Raw genomic sequence first — 21,170 nt, 5'->3', positions numbered from 1 at the left:
CAGAGAAGATACAGATGCTTTTATAGCTCAATAAGTGTTTTGTTCCTTAGGATGCTCTAAGTCCAGAAAGGCATGATGAAAATCTTCCACAATGCAAGAAGGCTGCTGGGCTGTGTGGTAATGCTGCCAACACAGTGTCACTGTGGCAGTGCTTTTTAAGTGTTCTTTGTGCTTGTGTTTGCACATCTGCCCTCTGATAATCCCACCTGCTAGAGCTGGTCGTTCACTTTCTTACACTCTCTCTAAATTACACTCAAAAGGCACTGGGTGCTGGGGCACTGTGTGTGTTAAACTGCTGCCCTTGAATGTTGCCCAGCAGAGCTGCACATCACAGAGTGGGCATGTTGGAAAGATGTGTTGCAATTAGAAAATGTGGGCAAGGAATTTCTTAATCTAACACTCAGAATTCTTCAGCCCCATCATGTTTATGGCTAAAAGTTCTTTTGGGTCTAGCAGTCCAGCAGTGAATCAGATAGAAGGTTTGCTGAGTAATCCTAGGTCCTGGTAGAAGCATATCACAAACCTGCCTCAAGCCGTGCTTTGGAATAAAATGCAATGAAATTATAACAAATATTTTAATTTATTATGTTCTTACTACAATTCAGCACCTGAATGAAAGAACTTACCTTAGAAGGAATGTGTTTTTCATTCACTAAACTGAAGTGCCTTATAAGTCTCCTGATCTCACACTGAGCATTATTTTTTATAACATTTCTTTTTCAACAACACAGTCCTAGAAAACTGGTAGATATAGCTGCCTACTAGCCCCTTCAAATCATTAACTTCATCCCCTCTACTTCTCCACATGCCACTGTCATCATACATGAGCATGAGCAGCATTTCTAAGTGGCATTTGGCTTAGCATGAAGGCCTACTGGTAAGGAGGTAATGCTGGCACTTCAAAAAAAAAAGCAGAAAGAAAGCACAAACCAAAAAACTCTCAAAACACATACACCTGATAGCATTTTGCCCACACCTGAAATTAATTAGATGGTCTGAAAAACAAAACTCCAACAAAAGATAAAAAGTGAAACACAACACTGCAAGAATTTCTCCCTCTCCTGGGACCAGTATTTTTTTAGATCTGTTGATTGTCAGATTACAGAAATAAAAGAGATACAAAAAATAATGCAAGAAAAATACACATCCGCCACATTTTTCAAAGTGCTCAGGCACTGAAACAAGCATCCAGATGCTCTTGCTCTGTTCACATCTTAATTAGTGATGATTAGTCAGTAATCTGGAATCTTAAAAGTATCACGTATGACATCAGGTTATTTCCACTTTTGACTGGTCTCTAAGTGCTCACTTAGACTGATTAAAAAAAAAAAAAACAACCTTTCAGCTGCCTAGGTAACACATTTTCTGATGTTCATTGCTAAATTTTAGATAATATTTCTCAAGAGGCCTTATGTAATTAAAAAGGTTTTAATCACTAATATCCTGTGGTGAAGGAAGGCTGTTAATGATGTGCCAGAGAGTGCTCAGGACTGGATTGAACGTAAAGGAAGCTCCAGATCCTCCTCAGGGTGTTCCCTCCTGCACACTCAGACCACCTAACCCAGCAAAGCAGGCAGTGCTGGGCAAACTGCAGAAATAATATCACAGTCTACAAGTTCTCCTGATTTAATAAAAAAATGACCTCCTGCTAGATCACATCTCCTGCTGTCTGTTCAGCTCCCTGTTAGCACCCCATTCCCTGAGCACCCAGCCATCACTGCCACAGCACCAGGTGCTTCACAGTCACCCAGGGATTTCTTTCTCCTGACTTACACTCCATTTAGCAAGGCAATCTTCCTCATTTTCAGTAGAATTGAAATGGCAAAAAGTCTGAGATGAAATTGGAGGTTCAATCCTGCCTCCCAGGCTCAGTTCACAGTGCTAGTCCCTGGTCCAGCCCCACCTGGTGTCCTCTCGTGCTGTAAGGAGGGGACAGCACACGGGCCAACTCCCTGGCTGAGATGAACTGGAGAGGGCTGCTCTCAAAACATCCTGCAAGAAGGTTTTTCCACAGTTCTGCCACCTCCTAAATCATGTCAATGCACAGAACATTTTGAGAACCTTCTGTTTCAGGAAGAATTTGCAATCACCTGCAGTACGTGAACGCAGAAAGACAATTGATTTCCTCTGTTAGGAACAGTGGTAATGTCTTAATTCCACAACTAAATACCAAAAACTAAAGCAGCCATTAATCATAAGTGGAGACCACAGAGCTGAAGTCTATCACATGCACCCACAGAATCTGGAGGAGAGGAGACAAACAAAAACAACCCATAGCTATGCCCCAGATAAGTCCTAGAGAGAGATGGAACGTCATCTAACACCCTACACCTGGTGCAGGTATCATCAGCATTGCACTGTCAAATCAGCATATAATATATAACCTATCTGCAAATTAGTTGACAGTGTAGTAAATGGAGTTTAGAAGGAAAAAATACAGTGATTGTTGCTGAATTCCCAAATCAGAGGCCTTGCCCCCTCTGAAGCTGGAAGGGATCCAGATGTGGCAGATGAGAGCAGCTTATCCAGGATCCAAACCTTTCTCAGTGAGGTCAATTGAAAAACTCCTTGTAGTTTAAGTGGACTTCAGCAAAACTAATTCCTAGTTTGTCATTTTACCATATGTTTTCTTAGTCTGTATCCATTACTTATAATCTAAATTATTTTATACCCCCTTGTTAGGCTGAAGGTAGTGTGCATTTTGATGTTTGCAAGAGACAACCTGGCCTGTTCTAATGCATCTAATATAAATGTGCTATTATTGGGGTCAAGAGCTTACATTAGCTTTTATGGAAAAACCCCTGTGAATTATAAGACATGAAACAAGCCCAAGAACGTTATTATCTCTTGCAGAAGACAGGTAGTGGCATAGACAGCTACAATTCTCTTTGGTTCTGTTAAGGATGAGTTTCACCACTATTTAAGTCCTCGGCCTTTGCACTTCAGCTAGGTGTGTTCTGCCACCCACACAAGTTTCTAACCAAAGCCTGAGTTCAGTATGTGTGCAATATTTCTGAGTCCCAAAAGATACTGCAACATTTGGTACAGCCAAACATCTTGCTTAATTCATTATTCACTATTTAAAATTTTGTCAGAAATCCAGGCATGAAGTGAAAGAATAAAAAAAGTCAGATAAAGGAGTTAAGCAATCCCACCATCATCAACAACATAAATAAATCAGAAAGCCCATATGCTGGAATTCATGAATCCAAAGTACATGACGAAAAACTTACACATAACAGAAATAGCACAAAATCCAGGAAAAAAGGGGCACATTTCCAGTGAGTAATTGCCACAACTAGTACTGCATGGTTTTTTCTCTGAACATGTAGCTTTATTAAGTGTGACAGCAAACATCCCTTCCTGATGCTTCCTGTAACTTCCACATCCTCCTGGAAACAGTGGTGATCGGGGATACACAAAAAGCTTTGCTGTCAAAGTTCCCCACCAAACCCTACAATTTATGTAGCAAACTACTTGCTTTTCCCCTCCCAAGACTGCACTGACTCAAGAGAAAATGCAACCTTTTCCCTAAGTCCTTGTAGTGGCAGAGCAAAGCTTTGGGTTTCCACCTGGGGGCAAAGGCTGCATCCCCCTTAGTCAAAACCTCTGTGAAAAGTCTCTTGCAATCTGCACAGAGAACAAGCAGCTCTGTAGCTTTGACAACCCAGCTTTAGTCTTTCCATCACATCACTGGGAGGAAAGCATCACTCTTGCCTTTTCTTTTAAAAGATTTTAAAATTTTGATTGACTTAAATATACAAACCTGATTGCAGCTGCCTAAGTATCTTTAGCAGGTGTTACAAGAGCCTGAGAAGGGACAGGTCTGGGTGGGGTTACAGCAGAAGGTGTCCCTGCAGAGATGGACTGTAGACACCAAAGAAACAGGCACTGCTGTCAGGTAGACATAAAAAATGAAGCCAGAAGGCTTTCTCAGCAAAAATGTGTACACTGATTTGATCAAAGTACAAAGAATTCCAATTCTTCAAATTCAAAATAAAGCCGATTGCAAGTAATGAAAGCACACTTTGCTATAAGAGATGGTACCAATCTTCTCTGAAAGGATATAAAACTTGATAAGCAAGTGTCCTCCTCTGAAAGGATACAAACCCGTGATATTGGTTTTCCAAAGACTTATTTAAAATTTTGCATGGGAAACCCTAATTATTAATTGCTCTCTGCTGTCACTGAATAAGTTTTTAGCATATTATTCCCAGGGAAATAAGATTGTAATAATAAATTGGTTAATACAATACAGAGGGTTTATATATTGAAAATATCTATCATAAAAGTTAGGTTTTGCTGTTATCTGAAAAGACTGGCAAAAATTATTGGCAGAGTATTAATAGTGCCACAAAGTTGGAAACTGTAGGTAGGAAAAATACAAGAGAAGATAGGATGTTATCAGAGACCTTCAGGCTAGAAACCTGCCTTTGAATTCCTAAATGTGTGATAAGAGGAGTTATATAACATGGTTAGAACTCAATAAACAAAGCCTGTCTGCTCAGGAAGCCAGAATTAGACCATTTGTTTCCTATAAGGAAGAATGTTTAAAGTTATTTCTCTGTCAACGGTAAAACTATGAATAAACCTAATGAAAAATATAGAATCTGTGGGAGTAAAGAATATGCTTGGCCATAACTTCACTTTTGTTTAACTATAGAAGTATTCCTAGTCAAGTGTTCCTCTATCTGAAAATACTGCATCTGGTAAGACAGCTCTCTATTCTAATCACCCCCAGAGTGAGGGAAAAAAGAAGTGGGGCACTGAAAACCATCGCTTATCATCCTGGTAGTCCAATCTCCTTCATTTGATGAACATTTCTAGAAAATCAGCCTCATCCAACTTACCAGTACCCTGGTTAGCTGCCAATGTCTTTTGTAAAACCACCTGAGTTATGAGAAAAGTGTAAAGCTTTTTGAAAACTTACCAGAGGTCATAATGTGGGTTTACAGCACATTGTCTTTTTTTTAAAGTGAGCTCACACAAGCAGCCTTCAATCTTTTAAACACTTCCTCAACTGCAGAAAGTGGCCACTTGTGCTCAATCACTGTTTGAGTGTTCAAACAGCAAACAAACTGTGTGTATTTTGTTTCTACCTCCTTGTTCTGTTATGCACGTAGCATGGACAAGTCCAAGAGCACCCTCAGATTTCTCACTCTAGGAGTGAGTTTTTCAGCAATCCCAGCCCTCCTGACAATGAACAGGTCCATTAAAAGAGGCATAACAACTCCGGTCACTCCTGGCTTGCCGTTCCTCGCAAAGAAGGGGGAGAAGCTGCCGTTCAGGATAGAGGGAGTGAACCAAGGATGAACACGAACCAGCAGTGCACCCTTGGGGCAGTGGATGCAAACTGCACAGAGTGGGGAGCACAGATAGAGCAGCAACTCGGCCTCCCTTCCGGGGCACACTTGTAAGAGCCCCGCGGTCCTGCCCCTGCTGCCCCCAGTTTGTGCCTCCAGTCCAGAGATGGCACTGGCACACTGGACCCGGTCAGGAGCACACACTGCACTTGGAGATGGTGAAGTCAAACTGGTCTTCTGACACTGCCAAAAGGTCAATAGTGACCAGACACAGCAAAGTACAACCAGACACTCAAAAGAACTTTTATAGTAAGGCCAGCCAAACACTGGCACAGGCCTTGGAGGTATTTAAGACTTGTCAGAACCAGACCCGAATCAACCTGATCAAACCAGTGATATTTAGTTTCAGCAATATTTGTTGTCATGCAGTGACTACTGAGAAGACAATACATATGGAAGTGAAGGAGAGTTCTATCAGTAAACTTTGACTGTATTCTATTCCAGTGTTATAGGAAAGTCCACTTATACCACTAATATTTGCATCTTCAAGAAGAGTTTGTATTTTTGTGATTTATACTGATGACCTGCTTTAAACAGGTACATTTCTGAGGTCCCTGTAAATTTAAGTTGTGTGGGACTACGTCCAGGCAGGTGTGCAGGGAGAGCTGCTGCAGCTGAGGGTCCTGATCTTGGCCCCCAGTGCTCAGCCCCACAGGCAGCACCTGGGGAAATAGAGAGAAGCCTGGCAGGTAAAACACTTACAAGGTTATTGTCCTTCCATGAGTTCTTTTCCCCGGGTTTTAACAAGGAATTACAGCTGAGGGCAGGTGCTGTAGATCACAGCAGCCCAGGGTTAATGATGGGGTTACTCTTTCCGATGAATCGATAACCTGTGGTTTGGGAGCAGCCGTTGAGCCTTAAGAACTAATTCCATTAAATTAACTGCAGCTCTGTGCAAGAGATGCATGCCACTCCAGTTTTAGCTTACACATACTTTTTAAACAGAAAAAAAAAAGTTCACCCATTGCTTAAAATTCCCCACAGAATGATAATTGTTAATCAAGGGCAGGATTTAAGTTTGCTTCTGACAGTAAATGGTATTTACAGAAATGCAACAGGGATACGTGTGTGCCTACCATGAACACAGTGAGAGTTTTATCTACAATGAATTTTTTCAGTAGTTATTTGAATGTTTTACACTATCCATACTCTGACAACTAGAAAATTAATAAGATAGTGATGCATTACTTCCCTGCCAGTAGATGAGAGAGTATTATCAACACAAGGATTCATAGAGATGTGCTAAAAGATGGTTTATGCCTTAATTCAACTTTTGTAGTTTTCAAGTCTGATGATGATTTTATGACTTCTAAGGCTCTTACAAATGCCTTAATGATTTTGTTTCTTTAAAAAGTTTTGCCCAAAAATTTTTGTTCCATTTGGGACTACTTTAAACACTGACTTTTTTACAGCAAGATGCATTTCCTCCTAGAACTGATAAGTTATTTGGGATGTTTAAAATTAATCTTAGTGGAGTTCGTAACAGAATGGGAATATTATGTTTTCTCACAGCTGACAAAATTCTGTGCAGAGTTTGGTGGTTAGCAGTAAGCTAGCTGAAAACTTCTATTTGCCCCCAAATCATTTTTTAATCAATAACAACCTACAGAGATTTAGCTTGAAAAGTAGGTTGGAGAGAGATTCAAACTCAGGAGAGGAGCAACCTTCCAGCCAACAGCTCTGTCAGTGAGCTCAGATCTGTTACCTCTGCAGTTGGCCCTCAGCATAATGTTATACAGGGGGTTCTCTGATCATGAACACACCAGTCAGGCTGCAGCACTAGAAGGAATTTTCAATCTCTCATCAACATTGCTCCCCTTTGATTTAATGGTGAAATGTTCACTGAAACCACCAGTGGAATTCAGGTGCCATGTAAAGGTGTCCAGGTTGCATTTCCCTCTTGCTTTGTGAACAGCCAGTGAGCCAGGGCAGGGCCCAGCTTTCCCAAGTCAGCTCCTGTCCCTGGGCTGCACTAAGGCAGTTCCCCATTCCCAGCTGTGTGTGCAGACTCTGCTTTCACCGGAGCAAAACCAAACAACCAACTACAGCCTCTCCCAGGGAAAGTCTGCTCCTGCCCTGAAGCCATTCCTTTGTTCCCAGCCTCTTCTCTCTCCTCACCCACTCATTTAATCTTATCTGCTCTTGGCCTCACATCAAGCTGGAACTGTGCAACATATCTAATACATAAATTAGCAATAAACATTCCACTGTGATACCAGATCAAAGTTAGGAAGAGATGCTTGATTTCAGGGCCCACTGTACCCCTCAAGCAGTTACACACCTCACCTCATCTTCTACATTTCCCCTCTCCCCAGTTACAGAGCTTTCCCATGGATAATCACTGCAGAGACCTGAATACCGAGACTTCAACATGCCAGCAAGTATTAGATCAAAAGAACAGAGTAAGAAATAAACTGACATTTTCCACACAATAAATAGCTTATCATTAGCATTATATAAAGTGTTGTGACAAACTTAATTTTGGAACTATTGACAAGAGCCAGGAAGTTAGTCTTTAATCATGAACTTTTTCAAACTGCCTTTGAAAAGGAAAGTCTCTCCTCTTGCTCTGGCACATCTGTTCTCAGTTTTGGATTTACTGGCACCAAAATTAACAAAATCACAAAGCTGATCTTCAGTCATCACCCAAGAGCTTTTTGTATCTGTTTGGGCTGTTCAGACTTTAGAGTTACTTTGATTCATATCATGGAAAATCATTGCTCAAGTTCTTCCACTAATAGGCCCAGTTCAAATAACACTTTCCATGGGATCCCAAGTTAGCCAAGGCTAACTCTGCCTTCTTTTAATGCAAACACACTACTGTGCAAAAATGTAGAATTGGATGTTATTTGACAATAGGCTAAAATAGGCTAGAATTCCTGAGTGCAGAAACTTTGAGGAGGGAAAAACAACTTAAAATAAAAGTATTCATTAACAGATCCACTCTCTTCCACTTAAATCCTTGCTGGATGAAGCCTGTGCCTCAGCCATTCCCTCCAGTCCAATGCATTTCCATGGCTTCTTGCCTTCCAGCAAGCTCTATCACTTTCTTCTGGATTCCTGTACATGGAAAGTGCTCTCTGCCATCATTTCCAAGGCTTGCCTGTGACCTGCACTCAGCTTTTCCAAGAGATATTCCCAATTATCTTCTACATGCCTCACTTCTTTCCCTCTGATCCCTCCAGACACTGCTGCACACAACAGTTGTGAGCACACAAACCAGACAGAGCATTAATCTATCACATATACAAATATCAAGCATCATATGAAGAAAAAACACATTGAAAGAGCTTAAATACTTTCTTGGGTAGGACCATCCCTAATCAGATCTGAAGCCAACAAGACCTTCTCCCCCTTCTCTAGTAGGTTCAGTCCATGCTGACTGGAGGAGATGCTCAAAGCCAAGACAGCCTTGTACAGAGAACAAGGACTGCTGCCACTGTATTTGAGCTCTCAATTATGATTTGAATATTTACTTTTATTTGAAGGTGTGATCAAGCATTTACCAGAATGGGATCACTCTCCAGTCTAAGACTGTCTTCCTTTCTAACTCGGTTTATCTGTCTCCTGAATTCAAAATATCCCCTCAGATCTGCAGACCACAGCAATGTCACTTAAAATACCAAAATAGTACCCAAATTGTCTGAGCCTGAGACACGTTCAGTGAATGCATAAAATCTAGCACAAAGCACCCCAAATGGTGATGGCTTTTACACAACAATTTAGCAAGTAAGACACAGACCTTCTAGACACTTTATTCGTATTTCTTTCCCCCTCCTGCATAAGAACTAACTAATAATTCTCATAAAACTTGAAGGTAGGAAAGCACTGGCTACCTCATTAACCAGGAGGAAGGGGGGCCATGAGAAAGTTGAGCTGCTCAATGACAGCAAATGGTTGTCAGAGTCAGACTCAAAAGCCAGGAATTCTACAAGAGCATTAAGAAAGTTGGGTTGTTGGACAACGCCTGATGCAAAGCAGGAGGAAAGCTCAGTTTGGAACTTGTCAGTTAAGCTCAAAACAAGTCAAGGAAAATACCCTCGTAGCCAACTGAGATCCAGAAATGGCTCCAGGGTAATGCAGAAACCAAGAACACAGTTTGGGAGCATTTTTGAAATTAACTGACAAGATCAAATCAGTATTTCTCACAGATTTCAGAAATCCACATCCATATCTAACACTTTTTGAAAGTCAGAGGAGGCACATGCAGTTAGTGTCTCGAATGTAATCTTTGCTGGTTTTGAAAAAGAGTCTATAGCTAACAAGCATTCACTCAAAGAACATAAACCTCTTATCAGTTACCTCTGAAACTAAGCTCACTGCACCCACTCGATAGAAACTTCAGTGTTCATAAGGGCTTACAAGATCAAAATCAGTCATTCATACTTATGTCCTAAATTGTGGGGAAAAAAGAGCTTTTGACTTCTAAAATTTTCAAACTTTCAGTCTAGTAATCAAGATTATTAATATACTCCTGTTGGTATATTATGCTTCTCTCCACAATTTTTGGGGGGACATTTCAATGGAGACAACTGCAGTTTTAAATAAACTAACATCCAGGGAAAGAACTTAAACATAAGCACCAAGTGTACCCTATTGTTTGGCTTAATCTACAGATTGTGCTTAGCTACTGTGAAAGTCTAATTTCACTTCACTTACTTTCTGAAGGGAAAGAAACCTTTACATTATTCCTTCATTACTCCTAACTAATCATCAGGTTCTCAAGGAATGAACAGACCCTCATAATTACTGCAAAACAATATCTCTATATAAATATAGACTATATATATATAATATATAACACATATAATATATGTTACATACATATAATACATTATAACACTTTGCATTATGTGCTCTATCAAGAAGGACCCCCATGCCTGTTCTACAAGCCTGTGCAGGAGCAGAGTGCCCATCCCCACCTCCCCTGCTCTCCACAAGTTGGCACGTGGTTGGCAAAGGAGCAGGAATAGCAAGCTGTGTTTTGATTTCAGTGAGCACTGGTACAGAGAGAGAACTCAATTAATAAAAATTGTACAAATACAGTGACAAGCAACTAAACCTAAAGTGCCATTAATATCTGTAACTATGTATTTAGGACAAAGACATTTATTCTTATACTCTTATGTTCTATGTTCAAAGTAACTATGATGAAGTATTATCAAAAGAACAGCCAAAGTGGTCTGTAAAAACTGCTTAATCTTAGGAAATCAAATCAAAGAATAAATCAGCAAATGAAGCACCTTTGGTGCTTGCCAGCTGAAAGTTTCATTATAAGCACCAGGTGAAAGAGGAAGAGTTTAATGGTGGCTAATTCTCCAGAAGAGTAGAATCTCAGTTCCTTAATTTTCAGACTGTTAGAGTTCACTGTCAGGTAAGAAATATGTTTACAAAATAAGGATGTTTCAACAGTTTTTCTTCCACACCAGGGTAAAAAAAAAAAACAACAGTCAACTCCCAAAACCTTCAATATTTTCAGGGGGAGGACAGGAAACTTCTTGCCTCCTCAAATATCACACCAAACACTCCACCTCTTAACGTCTCTTGTTTGAGTTGCCACTTACTGCAAATATTTAACATTATTTACCCTAAAGCCAGCCATACACGTTGTGATGCAGTGTAAATAACCAAATATCCATTCTTTCTGCCCTAGGTGATATGAAATATATTTCTTCTTATATCTCACATTTTCCCCTCTTAGTTTAAAAGAATGATTTTGTGAAGAATTGGAGAGACTGCTCCTTCCCATCAGCCTTTAAAATAATACCCAGTGCTTTGTGCAAGAGCAATTAAAAAAAAGATGAGTTCTGACACAAGCTTTATTTTTTACAATAGCAAGAGAAAACGTGAAACTCAGATGGGTCTTGTTAGTGCTAAATGCACTCCTTCTGACTCCAATTTGTTTTGTTCTATTAATTTATCATCTTACATTCGGAATGATTTTGTAGTCTGCTAGGAGAAGGTCTCAGAAGCATGAAGCAGTGAGATAATGGAATGAAGACACAGCTAACTGTGATATTTCAGAGCAATTGGAGTATATTTGTGAGCACACTATTATTCTAAACACAGCCCTGCAGCTCTCTGTGCCCACAGCACACACAGGGTGGGTCAGGAACAACAAATCTGAGCGTCTCGGTGGGAAAGCTCCCTGAACCCCGGGAGCTTCCAACCCTTACTGTAAGTCCAGCTGGAGAGGACCCTGTAATTTCTTCATCTCTAATTGCTGTGTCTTTGCATTGATCAACTTTCTCAAGTCTATTCCAGTCAATCCTTGAACAGCACACGCAGCAAAATTAAAAAAAAAAATCAGCAGCGTACAAAATGGCAAAGGTATTTACTGCTACTATAACTTAGGTTTAGTTGGAACTGTGACTTAGGTCACACCACGATGCTTTGCTATTTCAACTGAAAGCCGTGCTGAATTTTGAGACCTTTAGTATGCTCGACTGGCTTCAGGAGTCTCAGAATTCACGGCTTTCTTTTCATTCCAAAAATAATAATATCCTGCTTCATGCTTTTCTTATTTTATCTCCTGAGAATTCCTGCCAGCTCTCAGTGAACAGAGACCGTGTGAGGGACGCTGAGATATATGGGCACTTTTGCTTTCCAAGATTTTCAAAGTGTTCAATAGCACAATGAAAAATGTGCATCTGCCAGGAGTCAGTGAGAGACACACAAGATACATATTTAATATTCTTCATGACCTTCTGCAACCCCCACAAAAGAATCAAGAACTACAAACCCAGTTACACCGTAGTGAGCAGAGCTATAAAAGAAAGAACCCAAAAAGTGAGCTGAAGTGGTTTTCCAGGGGATTTGGGGTTTTTTTCCTCTTTATCATCACCAGTGGTCAGCAAGGGCGACTCACTGAGTGGCACATCTCTGTGCTCATTCTGTGTACAGCCATGCTGAAACTTTTTTTAATAAAAAAATAAATTAAAAAACCACATCAGCAGAAAATAATTTCTATTGGGTAATTCTCATAATGAAAATTCCTTACCCAAAGTTCATGCCTGGCCAAAAAAAAAAGTGTCCAGAAAATCAGAAGAATTGAAACATTTTTTTAGCATAAAAAAGTATTTTGGAATTGTTTGAAGTGTTTAAAACCAAAAATCAATGCAGAAATTTATTCTTTGGAGAATGCCAGTCAAAATAATACGTGGAGGAAGCCAAAGCACATTATTGATAAATACCAGCCTCCAGATTCAGTGCAGAAGTAGGAAAAGGCCCATGAACTTCTCAGCAGTGTGACAAGAGACACCTCAAGACACACTCCCTGAAGGGGCTGTGCTGCACCTCAAGGGACAGGGACCTGCTGTGTCCCAGAGCTCTCTGGGAATGCCCTCTGGAATTTCAGTGGCTGAGTTCCCACCAGGCTCGAGCTGAACAGCACAAATGTACTTTGCTCTTCCCAAATTAATGGATTTGCCTGAGTCGCTGTTTTTACCTTCCTTGAGGTAACTACTTCTGAATTTGGTACATTCCTGAGGAACTTTCCTGTAAGTCTTGTGGAATCACCATGGTAATCTCCACTTACAGTAATTACGCTCATATTTCCTCTCTCAATACCTAAGGTAATTCTAATCTGCAGAAATAAAAGTAATTAGATAGTCAGTGTAGTGCAGCTGTGGACAGCTGTAAATAAAGCATTTACATGGGGATGGAGACATTGCAGAGCTTTAGAAAAGTGTGTTATGAAAGGCAAAAAAATAACCCAGTTCCAGTTTGTGAGAATACGCAATTTAATCCATGTAGTAATCTTGTTCATCTTGTTCATCAGTAATTACAGGAGATAAGAGTCTCCTCAATTAAGATCAGGCGGAAAATGGTTTTATTTTATGTGTCCTGAGAAGTATCACATCAAAAATAATTAGAGAGAAAGAGCTAAAAACTTTCAGATGTTTTAAATATATTACCTCCTTTGAAATTTAGAAACGCTTCAAAGAAATGTCAGGTTCTGGCACGCTATGGAACGAGCACTTGTGTGCAAAAACAACAAGGCCTTTCCCCTAGTTTTATATATATTTGATGGAGCCACTCAGAAAGTAATAACTGAAAAACTAATTTAAATTCAGACATGATCCTTTGGATAACAATTTTAGCGCAATGGTTGGAATTATTAGGAATGAGCCTGTGGCAAACCCAGGATTGGGAACATGACACAAAGGAGTTTCTGTCAAGCTTTTCCAATTATTAGTCTTCTCTTCCTAGTTATTTATACTTCCTTTCAGCTCACATGTATAAGTCATACAGCAGCAATACAGCAGCTCCATCTCTGAGGAACAGTCTGCCAACCTGTCCTAGGAAGCCTGTTTGCATTTTCATGGCTTTAAGATTTTCTATGGGAGGCAAGAATGCATTTTCAAAATTTTGCTTTATTGTTACATTTCCAGAGTCTCTAATCACTCCTCATGCCTTTGGTAACCAGTCTTCAGGGCCCACTCTTACTAATTAACTAATCAATTACACAGTTGCTAATCTGTTTTATCCAAAGATAACAAAGTAGAAGGAAAAGGCAGACATGGATTTCTTTTTACTACTTAAAAAGCCATTTTAAGAAAATGTTGGTTATGCAAAACAATTCTGATCCTCGGCCTCACAGCCTTCCCTATGGATTTTCCAAGCATCAGTGTGAATTCAATTCTATTTGAATCACTCATTCTACTCACTCAGTGGGCAGTTCTGTATGATATGGATCGGCTAAGCACTGTCATCAACTCATTTGAAATAATTCATTTATTGTTCACACCCAGTACACCATTTGGGACAGAGGGAGAGTACAATGAAATGAGGAGACAGACCCACTGGAAGGCAAATAATAGCACAGAAGAAAAGGAGAAATGTAATAGTCATGGACTGGAGACAAAAGAATAGAAGAGACAGAAACATGGAGATCAAAGACAAACATTGATCAAAGAAAAGGAACTGCAGACAAACCAGAACCTGTGATCAAAACCTGATGGAAAGGAGCATGGTGAGATGTGAAAAAAAGGAGAGAAGAGTAAAAAACCTCAGGCTCACTGCTTCAGAATATCATACGTGCTTTTGATTCTCTACTAGTCTCTAATCCAGCCACGTGTAAGAAAGAAGTATATTAATTTCTCTACATCCCCCAGACATTAAAGATTTTTGCCTGGATGTTCTGTCATTAACTCTCCTTTGCCCACTTTGCTGTCATCTTCATCTTCTAAAGCTGTTCTCAACTTGCTTGGCTGGTGGCAAGGAAGGATTTTCTCCTATTTCTGTCACAAATTGCTCAACAAAGCACATGTTTTAACTCTTACCAGCTACACTCTGTCACTGGTCTAGTTTCTGCAGAACTCCTGCTGCAAATAACTCCTAATTCCTACTCAAGGAGCTACTGCCCAATGCCAGCTGTTCCTGGCTGAGGAGCAAGGAGCTGCTCCCCAGGAAGGAAGGCCTTGGAATCACTGTGACACCTGTGGTGGAGTTCAGATGCTCTCAGATGTAGAGAGGATTTGTGGTCCATTTCTCACGCTGCAGATTCTGGGCAGAAATAGGCTCATATCCCAAGTTCCTGCCCCTGGGGTGATGGACATTCTCAGAATCCCTAGCCTACTATAAATAATTATGTTTGGTTTTCACTGAGTTTATGAGAGCTGAACCCTGTGCAGGTTATTGCTGACAGCTCCTAGGACAGCTCTTCCATGAAATTCCCACATTTGGGTTTTGGTGGTGCTGTAGCATATCAATTCTGAGGCACCACCTGGATATCTAATTTTCTTGCACTGTCTCACAGTGCTGGGCAAGAGGAAAGCTACAGTTTGAACTGATTGAGCAAGCCCATTTTGCCATGTAAGAGGAAATTGTCCACTTTGCTTCAATAACTATTTTCCAAACAAAAATAAAATTTTTTATGGTTTTCAGATGATCTACCAGATAACCTCTATTGGTCAAATAATTCTAAGGTTAAACTATATTCAGGATGTTACTCATCAAATAGGTCAGTTGAAGCAGCCCCATGGCTTTCCAAATATTTTAGGAAATCTGAAGCACTGCCACAAGACTAATTTTAGTTCTCAGAACTACACACTGGTTGACATTGGCAGGGACCTCTGGAGCTCATCTGGTCCAACCTCCCTGCTGAAGCAGGGCCAGCTAAATTCAGTTGCTCAGGACCATGCCCAGATGGATTTGGAATATGTCCAAGGAGGAAGACTCCCTGGGTACACTGTGCCAGTGCTCAGTCACCTTCACAGTGAAAAAGTCTTTCCTGATGCTCTGAGGGAACCTCCCGTGTTTGAGGTTGTGCCCATTGCCCGTGGTGCTGTCAGGGAGGCAGGGCAGAGCCTGGCTCTGTCCTCTCTGCAGCCTCCCTTCAAGTACTGATGCACATTGAGAAGGTTCCCTGAGCCTTCACTTCTCCAGCCTGAACAGCCCCAGCTCTTCCAGCCTTTCCTCACAGCAGAGATGCTCTAGTTCCTTCCTCACCTTCCTGGCCCCTCACTGGACACTGTCCAGCCTGTCCACGTCCCCTGCTCTGGGGAGCCCAGACCTGGATGCAGAGCTCCAGCTGTGGGCTCTGCTGAGCAGAGGAGGAGGACGAGCCCCCTCAGCCTGCTGGAAATGTTTCCCTAAAGCAGCCTGGGAGACCATTCCCTGCCTTTGCCCCAAGGGCACACTGCTGGCTCATGGAGGTATCCAAAACCACTGGATGCCTAAAATCTGGAAGCACTGATTGCTTTTGCACGGGTTCAGACAGAAACAATTGCCTATATTTGAAGAGCTGGCAACCAACATTTTTCTTGTGAGGACATCTTGTGGCTAATATTTCACATTATTGGCAATAAGCCATGTAATAACATTTGGCTGCAGAGAAGTGAATGGAGCATCAGGATTCTTAAATCACCTCATACCAAATGTACATCCTCATTTCACATCTAGTCCTGGTTCATAAAGACAGGATCAGAATCAGGATTTATATTTCTAAGTGCCACTAGAAATTATATTTAAATATTTAGAGGTGTTTTTGTGAGATTGTTTATCCTATGGTAGCACTCAAAATATTCTGGTTTTTACTGGAGGTGTTTTAAACCCTTAAAAAAATTAATTGCAATAATAAGTATGACATTGGCATCTACTGGATGAAGTACTGTAAGTACTGTTAATACTGCACAACTTATGGGCCCTATAAATTGCTGTGTAACATCTGTTCTAGGACATGAGCCTCTAGCAGGAAGATTGTGGATATCTTTCCAAGATATTCCAAGAACTACTATGTGCCACCCTGGGAAGATGGCAGTAGTTTTGTGATGAACCCCAAAATACTGCTGCATAAGATATTGCTAGGAAAATAAAATTTGTAAACACAACACTGTTCCACTGTACTGGATTTACCACACTGCACTCAGGTGTTTTTCCTTAGAATATTACAATGTAAAATTGCTGAGACAACTATTGAATTAGATGGACCCAGAGGACAAAAGATTTAAAACTTCAGACTTTCAGCAACTGGGATAGAAGGACAAGAAGAAAAAAAGCTTCAAAGTAATTTCCAGTGAGACTGACTCTAACACTGCCACCATCCTGTATGAAAGCAGCTGTATGAAAGCGAGGGCACTTCCCATTTTATTTCAGGGAATCTCCAGTCTCTACACTTGGCACCTCAAAGAAGCTCAGTTTAATATGCTTCAAAAGAATTAAAAATTCATCCTCCCCTTTATCTCAGATATCCTTATGATGAGTTTTCGAGCACTGTCAGACATGAGGAAGTGATTATCTGAGATAAATTTGTTTGTATCATTTCTTGATCACAAATGATACCAAGAACAGAAAATATTTGCCTTCATAAATCAAAATTTTATAGCTATCCTAGCAATGAGTTACAGTACATTAGGATCTCAATCTACAAGCTGCTGATGAAAGATGAACTACACAGTTAATGATTTAATCAGTACACTGTGTTAATTACAAATGAAACAGAAATCAAGATGAAAATGAAATATAGAAACAGCACATATAGGACCGATCCAGCTTGCTTTTTTCACTATGGCATTCCTGTTTAAATGCAATGGGACTGGCTGCATGACTGAGGCAATGAGGGTTTAATCCTACTTATATTATCTCTCATAAAAAATATTTACATACTGCTGCCTGTAGTGTATTTTACAATATTCTCATTCTAGAGATTAACTCTATATCAAAGGAACAATATAAGAAGTTTCTAATGAAATCCAGAAGCGTTGCAAAAATCACTTTTTCGGTAATGTTCTCATTTGGGCTGCCTCATTAATCCCTTTAACCGCGGAACTCACATTTTAATTGCAGATAGTACCCAGGCTCCCAAGTATCCAGAAACAACTGTTCCTCCACTGCAAGCAGTCTGCAAATACCCACATTCTGTGGGCCCAGCTGTGGAGACAAGGACTAGGGGGAGCTGGTGGAAAGGCAGGACAGTGCCATGGTCAGGGTGCTGGCCAAGGCCCTGCCAGATCAGCTCCCCGGGGCTGCTCACAGGGGCAAGTGGTTCAGGCTCTCCGGGCTCGAGTTCTCCAAAGCCCTGGTAAAGCACTGCCCCACAAAGCACTGCAAGGGAAGATTAACCAAAACAGCAAAGTGAAGCCCACGTTCATACTTACAACTGTGACTGTAACAACAGCTTCATACAACCTTTTCATCCTCACACTTTACCTTAAAACCAAGCCCCTTTTTCTCCACACTTTCTGCTCTGCGGAGGAGCAGCTCCCAGAGGGAAGGCAACACTGGCTCTTGTCAGCTGATGCAGTAGGCACTGCTCCAGACACAATAATTTAAATAAGCCTTCTGATTTCTTCATGGTGTCAGAGTTTGTTTCATTTTTCACATGGCTTCAGGACCAGAAGTCCTTCAATTTACTTTTCTCTCTTGCCTCAGTCCTGTACCTCGTGCTGCCTGTGTGTACCTGGCTCCCAGCTGTAACACTCACAACTGTGATGTTGTTAGTGTTAAATGCATCTGGCACTGCTTTGAAGTAGTAATATAGAATTTTTCCACACTTCTGTGGATAAAACAAATCCCAGTGCTGATCAGCATTTAATTGTGCCCCAGGGATCTCTTCCTGCCCATATGTGCAGTGCACACAAGGAAGCATCTCCTGCTGGTGGTCCCACTGTAAGCTTATTAAACTCCTGACACCAGCTCACTTAAAAATTGTAAAAAATACAGGAGATTGAACAAGAACCCCAAAATCTTCACATCAAACTCCAGCAATTATGCAATAAATAAATAATACCCTGAGCACACACACACACACTTTGCTTCTCTGTCTTCTTTGATAGTTGTCCTAAACCAGACCCAGAAATGGGTGACCACACTGTGACCCTGTATTCTAGATTCAAGAATTCCTAAGGTAATTCGAGTATTTTCTGTTTTGCAGAAATCTAATCTGAGCTGAACATTTTCCATCCTTGCCAAGTGGCATGCACTCATACATATGTATAAAGTAGGTATATGTGTGTGTGTATCTTGCCACAAGGATGTAGTAGAAGCAATTAAACCCTTGATAATAAATGGTTCATCAGTCCGCAGGTGATGTACGATAAGTGATTGCTCCTGTAGGTAGTAATCAGCTGGTGCAATTGCTGAATTATAAATTCCCTCTGGGCTGATTGGATTTTATCAACAAGAAGCAGTGAAGGAAAAAAGAGTTTGGGGGTGAGGTTTTTTATAGTCTGAAACCTAATATTAGAAATTTGCCAATTGGAAGTGAGCGCCTTTCCCTTGAAGACACGCTCACGGTGACTGAACAGCTGTCAGAAAAATGTGACCATTTTCAGAGCAGCCTCTGGGACCACAGTGTATTCTGAGGCAAAGATTACATTCAAAGGGTTTTTTTCCCACCTCAACAAAAATACAAAATATGCAACTCTCATGTGTACAGAAACTGTTTTCCCATTGGCAGAAAAACATTCCATGAATCTATACAGGGACTGAAATAACGTGAGCACACTTAAATTAAAACACAGGAGCTAGTTACTGTTACCAGTTGGACATTCTGTCCATACAATTTAGGGATTATATTTGAAAATATTTGTGAGATCACCAGTTCCCCTGATAGGAGCCTGAGGAACTTCTGTGTATGTTGAATTTAGACCACTGATGAAAATAGAACAGCGTGTAAGTTTGAATAAAAGGGTTTTACCTGTTATCTATAGCATCCATTTTTCTGTTTTGTTTTTTTTTTAATTTTATTTTATTTTGTCACAAATTAGTTTTCTCTAAATCAAATATTAAAGCAGTAAATACAGATGTGGAAAATACTACCCATCAAAAATAAATCTAATCCAAAAAATCAAAAAGCTCTCCAAAGCAGTCTAACACTTATTTCTATGTCACAAAGTTTCTTAAGAAGTTTTTTTTAAAAAAAAAAAAAAATCTTTTTTTTTCTCACCTCTAAACATTTGTTACTAATATTCACAGAATCACAGAACAGTCTGAGCTAGAAGGGATACACAGGGATTATATTGTTACTTTTCAAAATATATTTAATGGAAAAAGGATATCCCAAAGAACATAAGGAACCAGAATTAATTTCAAATTGATGTTTAACAGCAGCACTGTGATTCTTTTCTTATTTTTCTGATGAAATTTCCCGTGAGCACAAGGTTGTGTCACCATTTCAGCTTCACTTTGGCAGGAGGGTAAAACTCCCAAAGTAAAAAGTGAAGCGAAAGGCTGTTTATTTTGACTTTTATGAGCGTGCATGAAAATCCTAATATGGTCATGGAATGCCATTACTTCCAAAAGTTATACCAAGCCCAAGCGCAACCCAATAGCTTACAGCAGCTATTCCAGCTGGGAAAAACAGTGAGACAATATGGTATCCAATCACACAGGTGGGAGTTGTCTGGTAGGGCAGAAAAATTATGGTTTTAAAGTAAAAACTTGTATGAAGAAATACAGCAGTAATATGGTGAAGTACAGATACAGCCAAATATCTTAAATTAGCTCTCACTGAGGAGGTTCACGTGGCTCCCCAACATGGACTCACACAGGAATCAAGTACCTGGCTGTGCTTCCAGAGTCAAGCAGGCAAAGCACGGTCCCCACAGCCCTTCTGCATCTTTCTCACCCAACAGAAACGGATTTTTTCAAGCCAAATTAAGTTTTTCATTTTTCCCACACAGGCCTTTCCCATACCTTCATCCCCATTCACTCTCACTGCCAGGAACCACCACGGCCTATCCCAGCTCATAAGCTGGGAAGGATTTTGCACTAATTCTCAGGAGTGTCACACCAGCTAAGACTCATGTGGGGCTCCAGCTGTTGGCTGCTTAAGGAGGAGCAGGATGTGCACACTTGGCAGGCAGCTCCCTAAACCATGCCCTAAACCTCTGCTGCATCTCCAGGCACTGGCATTTGCTTCCAGCATGGATTACAAAGACTGCTGGGTGAGCCTTGTAACCCTGCTGGATTTCCTCCTATATGCTACTACCTGTGTGCAAAAGTAATTGCACAGCATAATGTAAAATGAGACGTTAATTATTTATGTAAATCAAAAATAGTTCTCCCTCAATATCTATGCTTCTTTATATTTTACTTTGTACTCTTTTATTACAGCAATTCCTTCTCTTTCGGGTTTTTTTTTCCCCTTTCTTATAGTCTAAATGAAACTTTGGGATGTTTGGGACGTGGGTTATTTTAGAACATAATCAATACACAACTTGATGCTTTAGCATAACGAACAGCAGTAATAAGACCCTGGTATATGTAAGACAAATTAAAAAATGAGACCTTTGGAAACACAACAGAGGCATCAATGAATAGTTGAAGGGTCATCCCTGTTAATTTGATTATTCTGACACTGAG

At 40.5% G+C, this 21,170-nt stretch overlaps 1 long non-coding RNA gene across 1 annotated transcript in view; it reads right to left on the bottom strand.

The window, feature by feature from the left end:
* LOC120325013 overlaps positions 1-21,170 on the bottom strand; it is a 29,177-nt gene that overhangs the window by 7,801 nt on the left and 206 nt on the right. The gene's annotated exons all lie outside the window — the stretch shown is intronic.

Source organism: Pipra filicauda, unplaced genomic scaffold, assembly GCF_003945595.2.
Source record: "Pipra filicauda isolate LSUMZ 115617 unplaced genomic scaffold, ASM394559v2 scaffold127_size2900866_pilon, whole genome shotgun sequence".
Lineage (NCBI taxonomy): Eukaryota > Metazoa > Chordata > Aves > Passeriformes > Pipridae > Pipra > Pipra filicauda.
Note: the sequence above shows the minus strand (reverse complement) of the source record. Positions and strands in the feature narration are given on the sequence as shown.